The sequence below is a fragment of the Empidonax traillii genome, unplaced genomic scaffold (genome assembly GCF_003031625.1).
Source record: "Empidonax traillii isolate 1590-97213 ecotype Southwest subspecies unplaced genomic scaffold, ASM303162v1 scaffold735:size313519, whole genome shotgun sequence".
Taxonomy (NCBI): Eukaryota; Metazoa; Chordata; class Aves; order Passeriformes; family Tyrannidae; genus Empidonax; species Empidonax traillii.
This window is the reverse complement of record NW_020955928.1, coordinates 46517-65491: the sequence shown is the minus strand read 5'-3', so window position 1 is coordinate 65491 and position 18975 is coordinate 46517. Positions and strand designations below refer to the sequence as shown.

Genomic DNA, 18975 nt, shown 5'->3' with positions numbered 1-18975 from the left:
GAGAAGACATTTGGATGATCTCAGATCTCTCTTTTGCTTTAGTGCACTTCAAAGAAATGTGCCAAACTAACCATGTACAATTCAGGTCACTGAACAGTTGCACAAACTGCTGGGTAACTAATGTGGATAGTTAACCAGTAATTTTTATTTCCCATTTCACTTCTCACTATAGGGCCTTGTAAAAGAGAACAAAAGCAGCCATTAGACGCCCCTAGGTAAGTTCAGCTAGTGTCAAGTTAGATCACATCAGGGGGAAAAAAAAAAAAAAAAAAAAGTGTTAAATAAGGAGGTATTCTGTTTGTACATTTAATCATAGAATCTTTTAGGTTGGAAAAGCCCTCTGAGATCATCAAGTCCAACCACTACCCAGCACTGCCAAGTCCACTACTATACCATGTCCCCAGGTGCCACATCCACACATCTTTTAAACACTTCCAGCGACAGTGACTCTACCACTTCTTTGGGCAGCCTGTTCCAGGGCTTAACAGCCTTTTCAGTGAAGACATTTTCTCTAATATCCAATCTAAACCTCCCCTTGTTCAACTCCAGGCAATTTCCTATTGTCCTGTCTCTATTACCTGTGAAAAGAAACCAAGCTCCACCACCCTCCCGTCAGGCAGTTGTACAGAGAGAGAAGGTCACCCTGAACCTTCTTTTCTCCAGGGAGAGCCTCCTGAGCTCCCTCAGCTGCTCCTCATCCAATCTGTGCTTTGAACCCTTCCCGAGTTCCACTGTCCTTCTCTGGACATGCTCCAGCCCCTAAATGTCTTTTTTGACGAGGGGGGCCCAAAACTGAACCCAGGATTTGAGGGGTGGCCTCACCAGTGCCCAGCACAGGAGGACAGTGACTGTCCTGGTCCTGCCTGGTCATGCTGTTACTGGTATAAGGTATGATGCCATCGACCTTTCTGATCACCTGAGCAATTCTGAACGTGCTAGGAATGCAGGCCAGGCATGGACGTTCCCCTGGTCAGGTCCTGCTAGAAGGCGCTCTAGAAAAGTCAGAATTTTTAGTTTTCTAATCATCAGCAGCATCGTGCTTTAGGAGCAATGATGTACAACATTCGTTTTCTCATTTCCCAATTCAAGTTAAGCACAATTTTCTTAAAGAAGAGTCATAATTTTGTGTTCATGTTCTAGGCTGTCATCTTCCCTGCTTGGCAGGCTTCATTAAAATAAGGTAAGCACCCATATATCCCAAACTTCCTACCAAGTTTATGTTCCTCTGAATTTTCCACCCTGCAAACGCGTGTCTCCTGGTGCTCTGCCTGGAAACCTGTGTGCAATAAGTTCAGAGCTTGGTTTTTACACAAAGGTGCAACTCAGTACATCAGCATCAGTCTAGCATATCCCCTGGGAATATTATACCTCGTCATCATTGTGTCTTAAACTACATTTGAAGTAGACTTTGCTGCAGAGTGGACATAAACAGGCCTTGAAGTTCACATGTGGTGCCTGCCCTGAATACCCAAGCAAAATCAGATTGTATCCAACACCTTGCTGTAGCTACAGCAATCCCAGACAAAAACAAGCTTAGGAAGGGCAGGGGTTTTTCTGTATCTGTGCAAACAATCACGGGGAATTCCATCGTCCCAGTGGAAACCTCAAGGCCTGTGACACGTGCAACAATTACTGCCAGCAGTCAGTATACTGAAGTCATTTACCAAATTAAAATAGAGACTAAATTGCAGCAGAAAGCTCATTAGTCCAGCATACAAATAAAATTAATGTAAATTAAGTAGGACTGGGAATGACTGAGAAAGTAGCATAATAGTGTGATCTACAAACTGAAACCTCCTTACCGTGAGACCCACAAGACAAAATCATGTTTATTCTACAGTGGGTTTACAGGGGAAAAAAAAAGAAATAATTTTAAATAGCTCCCAAGTTCTTAAAATCACTGTCATTTCCCATAAATGTTTTCAGGACTGATGAAATCCTGAAATAATAATGGGAGCCAAATCTTACCTTCCTTCGAACAAAAGAAACCAGCAGTCATTTTGTGGAAAAAGCTTTGCAAAAAAAATCTGTTTCTTAAGCTAGTTGCATTCCTACGTGGCAGAACCATGCAGAACTACAAAGGCACGATGTGAAAAATATACTGTTAAGACACTCAAAAATCTTGACAAATCTGGAAGTTTCTGCATTTTGCAGAGAATCACCTCTTTGGAGGAATAACTGCCGGATTTCTGTAATATGAGTCTCTCAGCAGTGAGTATTTCCATCTGTAACTCCAGCTTAACTTCATTTATGTGAGAGAATTCACATTAAGGTCACAGCAGATGAAAAATGCTTCCAATAAAAGGGATATATGCTATTTCTCTCGTGCTAGCTGTGGACTGAATTATAACTGTTACAATTATATAATAACATTCATCTTGATGCTGAAGTGCCCCCAGATCACATCACTGGTGACAGATATTTTCAAACTCTTTTCAATACACCAATCCAGATATTCTCTGGACTTAATAACTAATTAAAAATATTCCATTTCAAGATGTACCAGTGGTAGGATGGAGACAGCTCCAAGGCACATTGTGGCACCACTTCCACTGCTGGCAGCACACTGGTGTCTGCAATAACCCCAGCTAAAGCAAACTCAAATGCACATATGGGGGTCAGAACACCTGCACTATTTCTAATTTACTCATTTGAGAGTATTCTTCAGGACTTCCCTGCTGTTTGCCCAGGGCCAGCCCCTCAATTGCAGCCAGGAGCAGCACACCATGCTGCTGTAACATTCCCACACCTCATGCACAGTCCCCAGGCAGACACATTTGGACAAAAGAAGAAGTTGCTGTTTCACTAATATTTCCAATGCAAAATTAATCTCTTGCCCACTGAGTGCTTCTCACACAAATAGAAAATTGTATCCTTGTTTTTGCTGTTTCCTGCTCCTGTATCAACATCCAGAATGTGCCTTCCAAGAGTCCAAGAAGCTGAGCCATACTAGATTGGTGCAAGTAGTACCTAAATTCTGTTATTTGTTACAGGAGACTCATTTCAAACCACAGACAGGGTACACAGAGAGGGGGAATTGCTCTGGGCAAACCAGGTATCTGCCGCAGCAAACACAGAATGACCAGCTGCTGTCTGACCTGTTTGGATTTCTTGCAAAAGAACCAATGTTTTACTCATGTGCTGGACAATGGGTGAGTGATTAACATTCCCACAGATCACTCCTCAGTAAAACCCTACTGCTAATCCACACAGGGTGGGAATTTTTGCATCTCTGGAGAGGAGCAGGGTGTCACTGAGGTTGCCTCTCAGTGGAAGAAAAGTTACACTTCTACAAAAAAACCCCAAACCTACAACTCCTGCTTACCATGGAGCACACATTTATTATCTAAACAACTACAGATCAGCAATTTTTGCATGAAGCTCATGAATGATGTCTCATCAGGCACAGATTAGTAAATTCCAGTCCGCCCTTGTTGTTTTTTTTTTTTCAGATCCCCTCCATTTGGCTTCTGCAGCAGACTTATTCTTTGGTTTAGATTTACTTCTTGCCAAAGCAACACCACTGAAAAAATTGATAGCCAACTTACATGAAACAAATCTTCTGCAATCCCCTTCCATGAGTTATAAAGTTTGTCAGCAAGATTTCATTAATCTAGAGGGAAAAGCACTGGAATAAAGCAGCCCTCAGGAACCTAAAGGATGCAGGTTGGTTTACAGCTGGGCAGTGGGCTCCTCAGGGTCCCAGGGTGGAGGAGCACCCACCACTGCTGCCTGTACCTTCACCCTCCCCAATTTACAGAAAACCCTTTGAGGGGGGCGTAACCACCCACCCCCTGGAACCTAAAATACGTATTATTTTCTCTCTTTAATGCATCTATATGAGAAAATCTAATATCACCCTGCCCTTTCACACAGAAGCATAAAAATCCCTCCAAACTAACTGAGCAACAGCAGGGAAAAAAAAAAATAGGAATGAAGGTTCTCTGCTTCTGATCTTAGCATAGTCATTGGCTTCACTGCTCTAAGATACAGGTGTAAAAAATATGCAATAAAGTGATTATTTGTTCCTGGTGCAGGTATTGAAGCACACCAGGTACATAAATCTAAGTCATCTTAAACTAAACCTCCTACCCAGGTATAGTGACCTTTCCCAGCCTTCTAATATGGGTCTGGCAATCCAAACAAAACAGTGTCCTGGAATAACTAGGAATTACTGCCAAAAACATGGGAAGAGATGGGAAAAATAGAAGTAAAAAGAGAAAATATCCCCGTTGTGCCAGGATCTCCTCAGCTCTACCAGACTAAGTACATAAATACACAACCCTTTCTGCCCCTAAATCCGTGCTGGTTAAAGAACTGATGCAATGTAAATCTAAAACACCGGGACTTGTGTTCTGGCTGTTGTAGAGCTATTCAAAAGCAATTTCCCTGTTGTTTCTTGATTACAAATATTTATTACAATTATTTTTCATACCTTCCTGTCACAGGCAAAACAGCTGTGCCTTGCATTTAAATTACAGCATTCAACAACCTTGCTTATGTTAACTGATGCTAAATATATGAACAAGACATGGATTAGCATAACTTAAGTATTCACACATGAAAATGACTGGTTGAGATAGAAGCAGAAGAGATCAGCATATGCATTTGAGATTGTTCCAACAGTACAGCCAATCCAGCATTATTAATATTCTTTAAGGACTGTCATATGCAATGCCATGTCATAGATAACCCTGAGAAGGAGCTTGCTGCTCTGGTGATAAGCAACAAATCTCTCCACTGGCTGACTGAATGAAGTTACAGAGATTCATGGGAAACAAGGATAGAGGACTAATTATTGATGAGAAAAGCTTTTTTTTCCACAAAGAGTTTATATGTTCTGACTCTGCAAGATGCTGAACACAGCTCAGAGGCTGGGAAAGGAAGGGGTGCAGCTCTAGAAAACAAATTCCATAAGCAAGCAAACCATTACAAGCAGCAAACTTGAAACAATTTTAGCTAAATTCTACTCATGGATAAATGTCTTCATATTTCACATGCACCAATACTTAATTTTTCCTGCTTCACTAATTGGCAGTCAAATACCCAACACTTGCTTCGTCCAGGGGATGAGGTCAAATGCTGCTGGAATTCAGCAGGTTCTAAGGCAGCTGAAGAAAGGAGCACCAGGATGAGCTGTAGGGCATCACGTGGGAGGACGAGCAAAACAAATAAAATGCCTACCAGGTATGTCACAGCCAGGCTTTGCCTTCAGTCTCACAGTCAGCCTTGCCCACCAATGGTAAAAGCACCTGAAATGCTGAATTATAGGGCAGGGAGAGTGAGCACATACACAGAGTGAAAGAAAAACAGGAGAGGAGGATTAAAAATCTTGCTGCTTTGAAATTATTTGATCCTTGGACCACTTGATAAAGCATCACTTCACCAAAGCTGTCTTCCTGGAGCACTAGGAGGCATCACAGCCTCATTATATTTGGTTGATCTGGAGTGCACAGGGTTTCATCCAGCATTTCCTCCCCTTCTCATGACAGGTTTCTATAAAGCTGGTGTCTGACCTTCACCATGCCAGGGGAGCACTGAGGCTGAGAATTCATCAAATCTCTCTGAGAAATGTCTGCTGCTTTCATCAATAAATTGCTTCTTGAAGCCCTGCTGAATTTTTCAGTGACCTCTGTGTCTGAAAAAAATTTCAAGTTCTTTAACCTTTTTTGCAATCTTTTTTTCCCTTCAGCTTTGCTTTTCAACCTTCTCCTACATTGTCTTCAGTCTTGCTCTTTGACCTTCTAATCATTTTTGTAATTACATCCACTCACCCAAAACTTTCCAAAGCTGTTTTGGGAGGCTGAATTTGAAGGATCACCAGGCAGAGACACATCACCTTCCAGTGAATACAGTCTTGACCAGCAGTAAATCTCTAACAGCCCATATTTTCGCCCTGATTGCATATGTAATCAAATATTCAGTCTCACTTTCTGTTTAATGATGGTAACTCCAAAGAATTCAAAGAGTATTTTGGTTGTAACATTTCCTAATTGATTCCCTTAGGAAGTGGAAAGACCTGAACTAGATGTTCTTTCGTGGCTTCAGCATTATTTTGAGGTAGATAATACACAACTTCAGATGTTCCACAATTGTTCCCTGCAATTAACACTTCATTTTCTTTTTCTTTTTTTTTTTTTTTTGCCATTTATACAATTTTCCCACAGTCTAGTTAAGTGCTGTAGCCTGCATTTATTCTATCACTGATGAGCTATTGAACAAACCAACACAACAGACCAGCATAAGGTGTCTTTTTTATAGCATTAGAACTTCCTGCTGATTTAATCCCCAAGTATCTGGACTTCCTTGTATTGAGTTCAAGACTTTTCCAGGTCCAGGAATGCTGGGATCAACACACCCAACAGGGCGAGATTGCTGCTGCACAAGGGTTGTTGACTTTGCTTACATGTTTTTTAAGGTGCCACCTTGCCTTTCAGTACAGGAGGTTTATGTTTGGTTGCTACTCATTGTTTATCCAGCCCAAGCTGAAAGTCTGAACAAGAAAATCACAGACACAACCTCACTTTCTTCACTGCACAAATGACAACAACAAAGGCTGCCACCTTTACAGGAACCAAGCTCGCATTTATCTCTCTGATAATCTGTCATAAAGTAAAAAAAAACACTTCATCTCACACCTCAAAACCCGTGTAATTACTCTGCTAGCTTTGACAGGTTGTCTCTTCTATCCTTTTGTTTTTGTGGCATCAGCTTTTTGCCAGGTAACAATCCTTTTAGCTTATTAAATATTAACAAATATAAAAAAGCCCAGTGGTTCAGGACAGCTTCTCAGGGACCCACCTGTACCAGAAGTGCAGGTAAGAGGGATGTAGCACCCATCACACCAGCCAACCTTCCTGGGCTTGTTGGGTCCTACTGACATCTTCCCAGACACGATTAGGCATCGAGCAGCCTAGACCTGCATTTTCAACTCATGAACCCAACGTTCATCACGAGGCTTAGTCCCAAAAACCAGCTGAAAACTTCTAAAAAGCAAATCTGAAGATATTCACTCATATAAATCAGTAATAAATATTCCAGACTAGCAGGAGGAGAGGTTTAACTAAGTCTAACACTGATGCAGTGCAGCTCTGGTGTGTTACTGTGACAGGACAGCCCCCTCTGGAATGTGACCAACACAATGCCCTATTTGCAAATGGTTTTTGCTAGCTTTAATATAATTGCTTCAATGATTGCTTTAATATAGTGCACTGTTACCACATTACTAGTAGTTTTTAGCTTTTATATTGTGTAGTAAGTAATTCTGATTAAGATCTTTTGTCTGATCATTTGTAATAATAAATTATTGACTTTATATAAATAATCTCAGTTTGCCATCATTAAAACCTGCAGAGCAAAGTGATTCAATCACACCTTTATGATTTCTTAAATTTAAACCACTGACAAAATCTGAGGCTAAGATGGGATCCAGCTGCACCCAGGCTCCTCTCTGAAAAGGAGTTTGGAAAGCAATGGGGTCTTTCTGCACCTTGTGACTCAACAACACGGTTTCTTTAATAAACTTTGTCTAAAAGCCCCCATTCCCACCCACACAGTTATCAACCTCCAAAACAAGGAGAGCTACATATCCATCCATCCAAACACCACTGAATTATCCCTTTACAAAGAACCCATCAGACTTACAGCAAGTTTCAGTATTCCTGAATAACTGCATTGTTAATGAACCGTCTCCAGGGCTTGCAGAACCAGGTGGAAGCAAAATACAAAGCCAGCAAGGTATGACTAACAAACTAGTCACATCTCAGAGCAAAGAAATCTGGGGATTCGTCAATATTGAAAATTCTGGTAGCCAAAAAAAAAAAAAAATAGGCAATCCAAATTTTATCATGTATTTACATTAGACACTTTGGACAGTAAAACTGGTTCGAGTGTAGGGCATCCTTTGTGGGTGAGATAGTAACAAAAATCATTCTTAGGCAAGGACCCTGAAATGTGCTATGTTTCTCCTCACTGACATTACTGCATCTCAGTCTTCTCAGGAGAGCAGAATTCTTCAGTAAAACATACCCGTTTGTATATTTAAAGCTGAGACACTGCTCAAAGTCAGTCATATTCACAAACAAACAAGATGTGGATTTAGCTGCCATTAAGAAAGATTTCACTCAAAATACTTCAATATGTCACTAATGTTGTATTAATAAACATCCTGGTGTAGTTACTTTTATTTCTTAAATTTAGTCCATGCTGGTACAAGGTGCAGAAGTGCTGTGCAAATACAGAAACAGTGGCACGGCATAGGATATTACTGAGCCAGATATATTGATCTCAAAACAACTTTCAATAGAAATCAAAACCTGTTAGAACCAGAACCACAATGCCAAAGGCTTCAGCATTTGTATTTGATAGGGTAACTCACTGCAAAATTATCAAAATATCACCTCAAAATTGTGTGGTAGAATTTCAATTCATTTTTCGTTCTGTGGAAGATGATTGTGGCTTTTTAAAAGTTCACTTGATATCAAAATAGCCTAGAAAGAGCAAATGTAATTAAAATCCTCCCGGAACATTGTGATTTATTGATTGATTACAAGTTTATTTACCAGCAGCAAGGGAAGGAAACTGCAAATAACACCTTCACTGCCACCAGAAAAACAAGTCAGCTGCTCCCAGCACATAGAACTGGCCCTGGATTTGACAATGTCTATTTTCACAAGTTACTTACTATGACTATAACCACGTGGAGATTTCACCAGCTGCTCAGAACTACACCATAAAGCACAAGAAAGGGGATATGTCTAACTTCTAACATTTACCCATATATTTTCACAGAATTTCTCAGCAGGTGTTTGTGCCCAAAACCAAGTTCCACAGCTGATGCTGCTCCAGACAGGGGTTTGCAACCAGCCAGTGACTTATGTGTTACAAGGGCATTATGGACATCTCTAGTTCCTTTAGTTCAATAAAGATAGAAATAAAACATTTGTTATGGTTTTTTGCCATTCTTAAAAAGAAAGGAAAATACAACAAGTCATTGCACCACTCAAGCTTCAGTAAAAAAAAAAAAAAAAAAAAAAAAAAAAAAAAAAAAAAAAAAAAAAAAAAAAAAAAAAAAAAAAAAAAAAAAAAAAAAAAAAAAAAAAAAAAAAAAAAAAAAAAAAAAAAAAAAAAAAAAAAAAAGGAAAAAAAATACTGAGCTTCCTGTGCAGTACACAAAGGAAGCAGAGGAACATCAAAATCATGTCAGATTGTATCATCCAACCATTATAAAATACAGGTTTCACATCCCCCCCACCTCTGGTTTTTATGGGACCTCACAGCACGAGTAGTGCCTTGCGATATTAGTTAATGCCTTGTTCAGAAAAGTGTATTTTCAGTCACAGCTCCCAGAATTACAGTGGCTTTTTCATGGCTGTAACAAAGAAATAGAGTATTTGAACTCCAGTGAGCACCTGGACCGGAATGATAAGATTGTAGCCAAAGCAACCTTGAAGACCCAGGAACCTTGGAGGAGCTCCAACAGCCAAGCATGCTGTGAGGAGGAGGAAGATGAACAAGGGGTCTGGAGACCTCAAACCCAATTCCAGGGAAGGGTGTCAGGGGGGAAGACCTGGAGAGGTCCTGTGGGTGGATAGTTCTTGGATTGGATGGATTAGTACTATAAAACTGTAGAACCCCTGGACACTCATGCACTTCATGTGTTTGTGCACCATAAAGTGCTTTATTAAAAGAACTGTTTTCTACCTTATCTGTACTAATATTGTCCAGAAAGTTTTTTCTGTTTTAGGCAACAAAACCATCAGAATTCAGGGAAGACTTACAGCCAGTTGCTTACATTAATCAGTTATGACCAGACTTTGGTACAGTGCAGGCTTCTACTGTTTACTACTGACATGTGCTTAGTCAAATCTTTTTCTGCCTGATTTATAAGGATTCTAACAACAATATTAACTGTAAGCCCTCTCATTGTTTGCAGGCACATTTTCAGCAGACAGCTGCTCAAAGGAGCCACCCTCCTCCTAACCCAGTGGCTAGGAATGGGCTGCAGTCCCCTGCATGTTCTCTTGCTTCATGAGCATTGCATCAGAAGAACAAATGGGGTTTCATGGCTACCCTGAAAATAAGTAAGCCAAGATGCTCTCACTGATGGAAGGAATTAAATTTCACATAGAAAGCCCCTCAACAAGAAGCCCCCATCTCTACTGCCAGAAGTTCAGATTCTGGCAGCAGTATCATGGAAAAGCTCAGAGACCACTGCCACCTAGAGAAATGCAGAAGCAGAGACAATTTGTTTCCCAAAAGAATAATTTCAAAGTCCTGTTGAAAACTTTACGATATCTTAAATCAAGAATGAAAAATGCCCTCTGGGCCAGCAGGCATTTTTGTCTGAAACCATCTCCAGCAGAGAAATTCCACTGAAGTTCTTCATGATGTATTAACTAGATATAGAACACAAGTGTTTCACAGGTCTTTTTCTAAACCCACTTAATTATACCAATCTTTCCCAATATGATAAATTCAAGATCTCTTGCTGCTCTGTGGACATTAACCTCTGTTGTTAGGCTCTAAGCATCTCACTCCTTTCTCCTCCCAGGCCACACAGAATCTTTTAGCCAAAGTTACAGGAGATGTGTTACTTTTCTACAAAGCAGCCCTTGCTAGAGCTGGCGTGGTACCATGTCACCACTCTCTTTGGGCTTGAACTATGCAGGCTTGAACATCAGGAGACCAAAGAACCGACATGGAACCTCCTTCTCTGTTTAATTTTCAATGTCTGTCTTTCCATGCCAAGACAGACTCCCAAAGTCACATCATCCAAAAGAATTACCTCCCTCAGATTACAGACTAAAACAAATACCCAAGCAAACATGGTCCTCTTACAGTCACAGTCTTACCATTTGTCACCCACCTGTGAGAGACTTGCAGGATCTCACTGAAGTACCTTCTGTTCTTTCTTTAAAGTTGATTTTTTCCACCAGTTCTTTTTTTTTTTTCTTTTCTGCAGTCTCCTTGTATTTCTGTTTCTTTCTCCAGTCACTTACATTTTGATTTCTCCCATCTAAACCTCTCCCCCAAACCTCACCTGCTGGGTTCTTCCTCTCTCTCTTCTGTGTGTGTACTCACATCTGCTGATGATATCAATGTATGGACTTCTTTCCCTAGCTAGGTTTTAATCTTGTTTTTCTTTCTTAACACAGCAAAGTGTCCCTCAAAATTCATTCATTCTAGGCAGGGAAACATTCCTTACAGAATTATGGAACCTTGATATGTTCTGTTCCTCACTTTGATTAGCATCTGGTACTTTGTTTTCATCTCTGCACCTCAACTACAAGCTCTGATTCTGTTCTTTGCTTAGAATTCTGCCAGCAGATTCCTGCTGGTAGGCAATTTAGAAGTGTTTGAAATGCCTGCAGGAACTCAGCTGGAATTTCTACAGCACAGAGAACCACAGCAGGGTCCCTGCTCCTGGTAAGGAGGTGGTAGCTGCCAGCTACCTCTTCCAGGGTCCTCTGCTGGTGAGCTACTGGTTTAGATTTAGTGGCTTCACCTGGAGGTTATTTAGTCCAAAGACTCTCACCAGTCTCTGAATTGAGGTTTGAACACTTCAGATGTGCACAAAGATGTCTCAAATCATAGTTTTCAGATTACTTTTTCCATTTCTTACAAAGACTTTAATTCTCCCCAAAAATAAAAAATTTCCATGGAAAGACACACCCATGAGATATACATAACTTTGCTTCTAAGCTGGTATTTAAGTCACTTGAGTGCCATAGCCCTTGCCAGAAGCACAGAATCATTGGTTCGATCATTACTAGCTCTCCTCTCCTTCCTATCTTACGTTGCTAATGAATTCAGATTAATTACACAATTGGGTCAGCTTATATTCCATAGACATTACCCTTCACAGCTGCTAAAAAAAAGAGCTAAGAGATTTTTTTATAAACATTTTCTCTAGCTTGTGATATTGCTGTGGCTGCTCCCCCAGGGCAGATATGCTCCCTCCACTCTGCTTTAGAGCCCTGCCATGCCAGGAGCTGCAGTGTGCTGATGGAATTCCCCTCTGCAGCATCCTGTCCCAGGGTGGGTGAGCACACACACTGCTCATGTTCCTGCCTCCTGCTGCAGTTCAGAGCCAGCAGGTTCTGATGAGGGCAAGGAAAGCAAGTGAGAGGAGACAGGCAGAGAAGAGAGAAGCTGAAGAGCTCCAGCCTAGAACACCCTACTGCTGAAGGAAGAGGCAACAGGCCTGACTTTATCCCCCTTTCTGAGCAAATTCCAGTTGACAGGACAAGACTCAAACCTGTTGCGGTTCGGCTGCTTTCCCTGCATTTTTTTGTTTCCAAAATGTACCACATTTAACTGGGAAGGGAAAAACTAACCCAAAAACCTTCCACCATCCTCCCCTTACAGCAGGTACCCCGACAGCACATGGCACCCTGCCACACAAACTGCATTGATCTTTCTCAACCCACAACGTGCTCCCAACCAGAGGGGTTTTCAGAAGCAGTGTGATCATATCCCTCCCAAAGGCATCTCCAAAACACAGATACCAGCTCTGAAAGACACCTCGAGTCTGAAAAACAGTTGCTCAGCACCACAAAAGTAAAACAGAGGGAAAGGAGTCACCTTTGGACACCGTACTTAGATTTTCCCAACTGTAACAGAGGAATTTGAATTTTTTTTAGTTAATAAATTTTATAGGCAATAAAAAAGCACCACCGGGAGAAGGAATGCTTCCTATTTCAGACTGACATCGTGGCAGATGGATGTTAAGTATCATGACGTAAAAAAATGCTGTACTAGCCTGAAGAGGGAGGACACAGGAGCCCCATCCTGCTTTTTTCTTTACAACAACCTCAGCAAGCAATACGTTCTTTTGAGCTATTTCTCTGTTTTGTCCCAGCCTAGAGATGCTTTTCTCCTGGAGGCAGAATAAACCTTTCACTACATCTTCATAGTCCAACTGTGTAAGACTATAAGTAACTTTTTTTTAAAGGTTATTCATGAAAGTGAGTTTCTTGATTAACTATGCTACAAGATTCAGATCATTCTTATTACTTTGACATCCAAAGAGGACATTTAATATCCAGAGAAAAACCTCTCTTTTTTCCTGATGACCAGTGGTATTTTCCCATCTGCTGAAAAGTTGCTAAGATGACGTTAATTTTAGTTTGGGTAATGTAAGGTAACAGCCTTAATTAATTTTAAAGGAAAAAAATAAACCGCTTTTAATTTTTTCCTTTTTTCATAAGTGAAATTCACATCGTTCTGTGAAATGTTTTGATCAAAAAAGCCTGAATTTAAAAACATAGGTAATGTAAAAAAAGCAGCAATTATTTTCAACCAGTTGGTCACTATTCTACAGAAAATTATATTTTTCACTCAAGTTTCTGAAATGAAAATAATTCTGGAGCTTTTTTTTTTTCTTTTTACCTCTTGCGTTTGAAAAGAGAAAACAGATTTTATGAGGAAAAAAATTTTAATAACTTTTTTAAAAAGGCACAGTCACAGATTTAATAGTCTCTGTTGCTACTGAATATCCCCCTGTTCCCTGCCTGAGGCTCTGGCACAGTCTTTATGGAGGAACTCATTGTCATGTCATCACCAGTCTCCAACCCTCAGCCAAGCAGACCCCAAAAATCACCACAAGTCCATGCACACAAAGCCACCCGGTTCCAGTTAATGCACCGCTCTGCACTCTCCCATTTGACGTCCTACAAAAGACATCAGCAGCTCTGCAGGACACCAAGCCCAGCTTGCAAAAAACATATTCTTCCCTCCACTCTTTCCACAGTTAGGATGCTCTGAACATAATTTGGACAGACTCGATATCTGCTGCAGTTGGTTGGCTCCAAGTATGCATTCTACCCATCTAGGGCATCCACAGAGAGCAGGAGGTGCTGGAGTCTGTATGAAGCAGAGACACACACTGTGATTCACTCAGCTGACTTTGGGACCTCCTCCAAGAGAGCAACTCTCTACTGTGCTCTCAAAAATCTGATACCTCATCTCCATTTCTTCCCCCTGATTTTTATTTCCAGCTAGTGCAAGTGATTCCTGGTGAAGGAGTTTCTGAAGACTCTGTTTTCTGCCCCTTTTCCCCACGAGGGAAGGCGAACAGTCACCCCAAGCACTGGGGCTCCCACTTAGAGACCATAAATACAAGTGATGAAGAAAAAGGCATCATATATGGGGGCTTTAAGTGACCATTAATTTAACTTCCCTTTTTTCTGGCTATTGGGAGTGAAGGGAGTGCAAGTTTAAAAAACTCCAATATGACAACAACAAAAAAACAATCCATAAACATTAATTTTTCTATACAAAATCTGTCATACTCCTCCAGGCTTCTAATCCTGCCAGTGACATTAGAATGTAAAATGGCCAAGTTGTATTCTTGGTTGGAATTTGGGAATCAAAACAGTTCTAGGAATTTACTGACATTACAGCCAGTGGGGTGAGCTAGCAGAGAGTGATGTCTGGTGGCTGGCTGCACCTCCTCTTCACTAGGAACCAGAGAAAGGGGTTTGCCCTAAGCTAAGGCAAGTGACAGGGTTGACTCTGCACGGGACAAACAGAATTTGTATCTCCCATGGGCGAGCAATAAAAGGGCAGAGATGCTGCTGACTGAGTCAACATGTCCAAAATTCAAATTACACACTCAATATTAATTAATATTTAGTATTTAACTATGGTGTGGAATTTAAATTATATGAAGTTACTGCAAAAACACATTACTGTTAGCTGAACTCTTTTTCTGCTCACAAATATGTAAGCAGCGTTATTGATGATAGAACATACAGATTTATGACATCATCTATTACTTCTCTGACTGAATTCTCCTTAGTGTGTGCACATGCAGGGAGGCAGAGGAGGCACATGGCTGAGAGCAGACGATGTGCAGAAACCAGCTCAGGGAACAAATGCATTAGACATGAGTTCAAAGAGAAATACTGAACAATTCATGGAACGGTACCCTGTGGGAAAAATACTGTTCACTCATGTAACTGCAAGGCTGTGTCTCAACACAGGCTCACAGGGGAGGGGAACAGCATTGCACAAACACCAGTAATTCTGCTTTTCTACTTCAGAGCACCTGACATAGTTAAAAAATGAAAAGTGACTGATCCCGGTATATTGCATAAAATATCTTCTTTTCCTAGAAGAGAAAAAAAATCCCATTTTGTGCAGCCTGAGGAGGATCTGCACACCAGGGCACACATCTCTAACACTTGGGCTGAAGGTCAGTCTACCGAAGCAGACATGAGAGGCAGGTAGTTATCCCTCTGTAGACTATCTGCTCTGAAGATAATGTAACAGCAAGTTAGATGTGTTTCAGTGGCCCCATTTTACATATGGAACAGATGCAGATACAGGCATGGTGGATTCTTCCTCAGAGACAGAAGGGTACTCACACAGGTTATCTTTAGCCTAACAAGGAGGTTGACAGTCAGACCCTCGTTCTGGAGGGTGATTCACATCAGCTAAGTGGGGTCTTGCTCTCAGTCCCTCTCTAGAGAGGCTGCTTCTCCCCCACTCTCTTTACAGAGGCCCCTGGAAAGATGAGCCCCAGCAGGCTGAAATTAGACTTTGCAAATTCCTTCCTGTCTCTAAGCAGCTCAGTGCCATCCTGATCTCCGGGTTTGCTGCCAGCAGGGATTTTCATTGCGTGGTGCTGGCAGGGAGCATGGTTTTACTGCTTGCCTCCACCCATGGAAACAGTCATATCTCACCTCATCAGCTCTTTGCTGTGGTAGGACTGCCAGATACAGGCAGCTCCTGGTGTTATCTGCTTCCAGTGTGTGTACACATTGATAAGCTTTTCCCTTCTTGACCAAAATACTATGGTCTTCTCTACCCATTTTTGACAGTGAAAACATCTTCCTAGACATGACAGTGCTCATATAAAGCCTCCAAAGTTTTGAGTTTTCCTGGTTTTAAGCTGCATGAGAAGATGAGAGAGTGGCATTCTTGATCTTGAAGGCCTTCAGAGATCAGAAACAGAGGTCTTAATTATTTCTGCTCAAAGACCATCCAAGGGATAGAACCTCCCCTCCAGCCTGGTACCCTATAGTGGTTAACGAAAAGAAAAATTAGCACAAGCAGATGTGAGCAGAGACTGTTCAGTGAATCAATCAGACAGCCTGATGTGCCATTCACTTCACACACTGCACATTCACGGGTTCGTTACAATCCCCATGTCAATTTGACTGCCAGGCTGATTTTTTTCCCCTCTTTGTTGGCTTCTGTTTCTTTCTTTGTTGCTCCCCCCACACCTCCAGCCCAGTCAGGCAGTGCTGGAGATCAATAGTTACATCAGTATGAAGCCTGGGTTAATAAGAGGACAACAGAACCTGCAGAGTCTTCCTAGGTGTGTTTGATACTCTTACATCAGGAAATGAGCTGGTTTCCAAAAGACACTCAGCTCATTTAAACTGCTCCTTTCAGAGGAATTTCACTTAAGAGTGAAAGGTATAAAATGCAGTTCTGTTAGGTAAGTTAAGAGGGTTCATGGGCTATAACTCATTTTTCTGCCCCCAAACAAGTCCTAGAGATCAAAATATCTTTCTGTATACAGTGAAAACTGTTAAGATCCTCTGGGCATGCCACACTGGTAGCTTCTGAAAATTCAAAGAGGTACCACACCAGAGGCAGCAGAATCCATATTTCAAACACAACTATTCTAGCCTGTCTTGCTGACAGGAAAGGCAGTATGGTTTATTATGTACTCTGTGACAAGCTTCATGGACTGTCTTTTAAAGCAGCACTGAGCTCAGCTGCCTGGGGATTGGGACTTTGAGTTTCAGGTGATCCTCAGTCCACACAGGTGCCCCAGAAAACAGCAGTGCTGCTGTCACCAGATGACTTGGCTGGTGGTGTTTGTCCAGAGAACCGATGGATAAATTTATCCCTCATTTGAGATTTTCCCACACAGAAAGAAGTATGTTAACTACCTCAGAGGACACTGATAGAACCATCCAAAGATTACCTGAATTTTTAATAAAAGAGGAAATATTCCTTTAATCAAAAAATTTAAAGGCAGTGCCATGGCCATGTAGATGCAGTGAATCATTAATACTGAAGAGCTGGAAGGCTGCTTAACTTTGCTATGAAATAATCAAATACACAACCTTTACCAAATCGCTTTCTACTCATTCCAGCTTCTAGCAATTTTTGACAAGTGAAGATGGCAGGTAGTTTCACACCAGACTGCATCTGTAGCTTCACAAAGTACCCTCCCATCACCTTGCTGAATCAGATCTTGGTGAACCTGTAGTGTACAGCCCTCCCTGACAGGTATGGCTGCAGAGTCCCTGTTACCTTGTGCCTCAGCCACAACTATCAACACAAATTATGACAGCTTTAATCTTCCTCTCCCACATAAAGTAGGTTTGATTTGTCTCAGAAATGAAAGGGCAAAGATGACACCCTCAGATACCAGAGCTGATTATTCACAGTCCCTGAAAAAACCTTAGTAGCTAGAACTGCAAGTGCTTGTAAAAAAAAAAAAAAAAAAAAAAGGTGAATTGGGAAAGAAAGAAGGGATTTGCTTTTCCTTTTCACCTGTCACTGTTACTACAGGAATAAATAACAGATGTAAAAATCACCTTTTGGATATGTGTAGCACAGTTTGATCTGTCACTCTAAGAAGGTGCACATATCTCTCCTGAAGCTCACATTATTTACTCATTCTATGACTGTTACAAAAAGCTTCATGACATGTCCTCTCATGGCATAATTTACCTCAATTCTTACTGCATACACTCAGCTGCCTTGTTCCTTTCCTCAATTTCATCTCAACAGTTGCCCAGCTCTTTCTTTCATTCAGAAAGTAACTTCCAAGATCAGAATTTTCTGAGATCGTGACTCCCTTACTGGCTAAAGAGGCACATCATACATTTCCCAAGTATAAAAACACTCAGCAGAAATTAAAGCTGGAACATGAACACTGCATAATCTGAAAGCTTGGCATCTTGTTACTGAGAAAACTTTAGAAAATCCAGAAAGAAGGCTGAAAGGAAAACAGGCAGTGAGCAGCTGGCTAGCAGGATAGAAAGTATTCTTGTACACAAAGCTGTACAACATCCATCTATGCCTATTTTATCAGACTGGTTAAATAACCCCACAATTCCTGCCACATGACAAATTTCCAGGACTGCAGTCTGCTGCAGTACAACATATTTTCTCTCATTTCTCCCCTTGCCATTCCCACAGCAACACTGAAGCAGGAAAAAAACTTACAAATTGTGTCTGGCATCAACACACACACAACCCCCTAACCCCCAACCACAGCCAAGCATGAATGAGCAATGGATTTTGTTTGAGAGAGCAAGTCACATTGCATGAAGAAAGGCAAGACAGATACATGCTGAGCATGAGACTTAGATTTGAGACAAACAAGCTGAAAGGAAAAGAAAGCAGCTTTAGCTGCATAAAATCTTCCAGTGGGTTGTGTTCGGGGCACACGGGCAGGTAACCCCACACACGAGTGCCTCTTTGAGCCCCAGACTGGCCTGGCTGCATGCAAAGCAACACGTGAATCTTGTCTTACCTACAAACCATCAACCTGCTTCCCTTGCAGAAGAACAAGATGATGACAAAGAGTCGGGTGGTTTATCTTCTCTCAGCTGCACCGGCTCCCAGGAAGCCAGAACTTCATCTGCACTGTGTGTTCACAGAGTTTTTAATCAAAACCTATCCCTGCCCCCAAGCTGCTCAGCTGCCAAAGAGTGGGGAAAGAAGGCCTCGTGAAACATAAAAGCGGCTTTTCAAAACCTTTTTTAGAAGAAAAAACTGCTGAAGTCCATCCAGAAGGCAGGAGCCCCTTCTCCTAAACAGTGACCATCAGAGGAAAAGTGTACAATTCATTATTCAGCGATAAAACCTCATCTCCAGATGGATGCTGACCACTTAGCACAGCTCCTAGCATGCTGTTCATCAAACATGTGGCTCCTCTGACCTCAATTACTGTGGCTTTCATACGAGTTACTTCTGAGAAACTATTCCAAAGTTCTGGTG

The 18975-nt window shown here is 41.4% G+C and overlaps 1 protein-coding gene across 1 annotated transcript in view; it reads right to left on the bottom strand.

Moving 5' to 3' along the window:
- Positions 1-18611, bottom strand: part of LOC114066114 (Kv channel-interacting protein 1) — a 242411-nt gene extending 223800 nt beyond the window's left edge. The window contains exon 1 of the mRNA XM_027900532.1: positions 18509-18611. The gene's annotated coding sequence lies outside the window, so the exon portion shown is untranslated. The remainder of the gene's footprint in view (positions 1-18508) is intronic.
- Between the last annotated feature and the right edge of the window lie 364 nt (positions 18612-18975).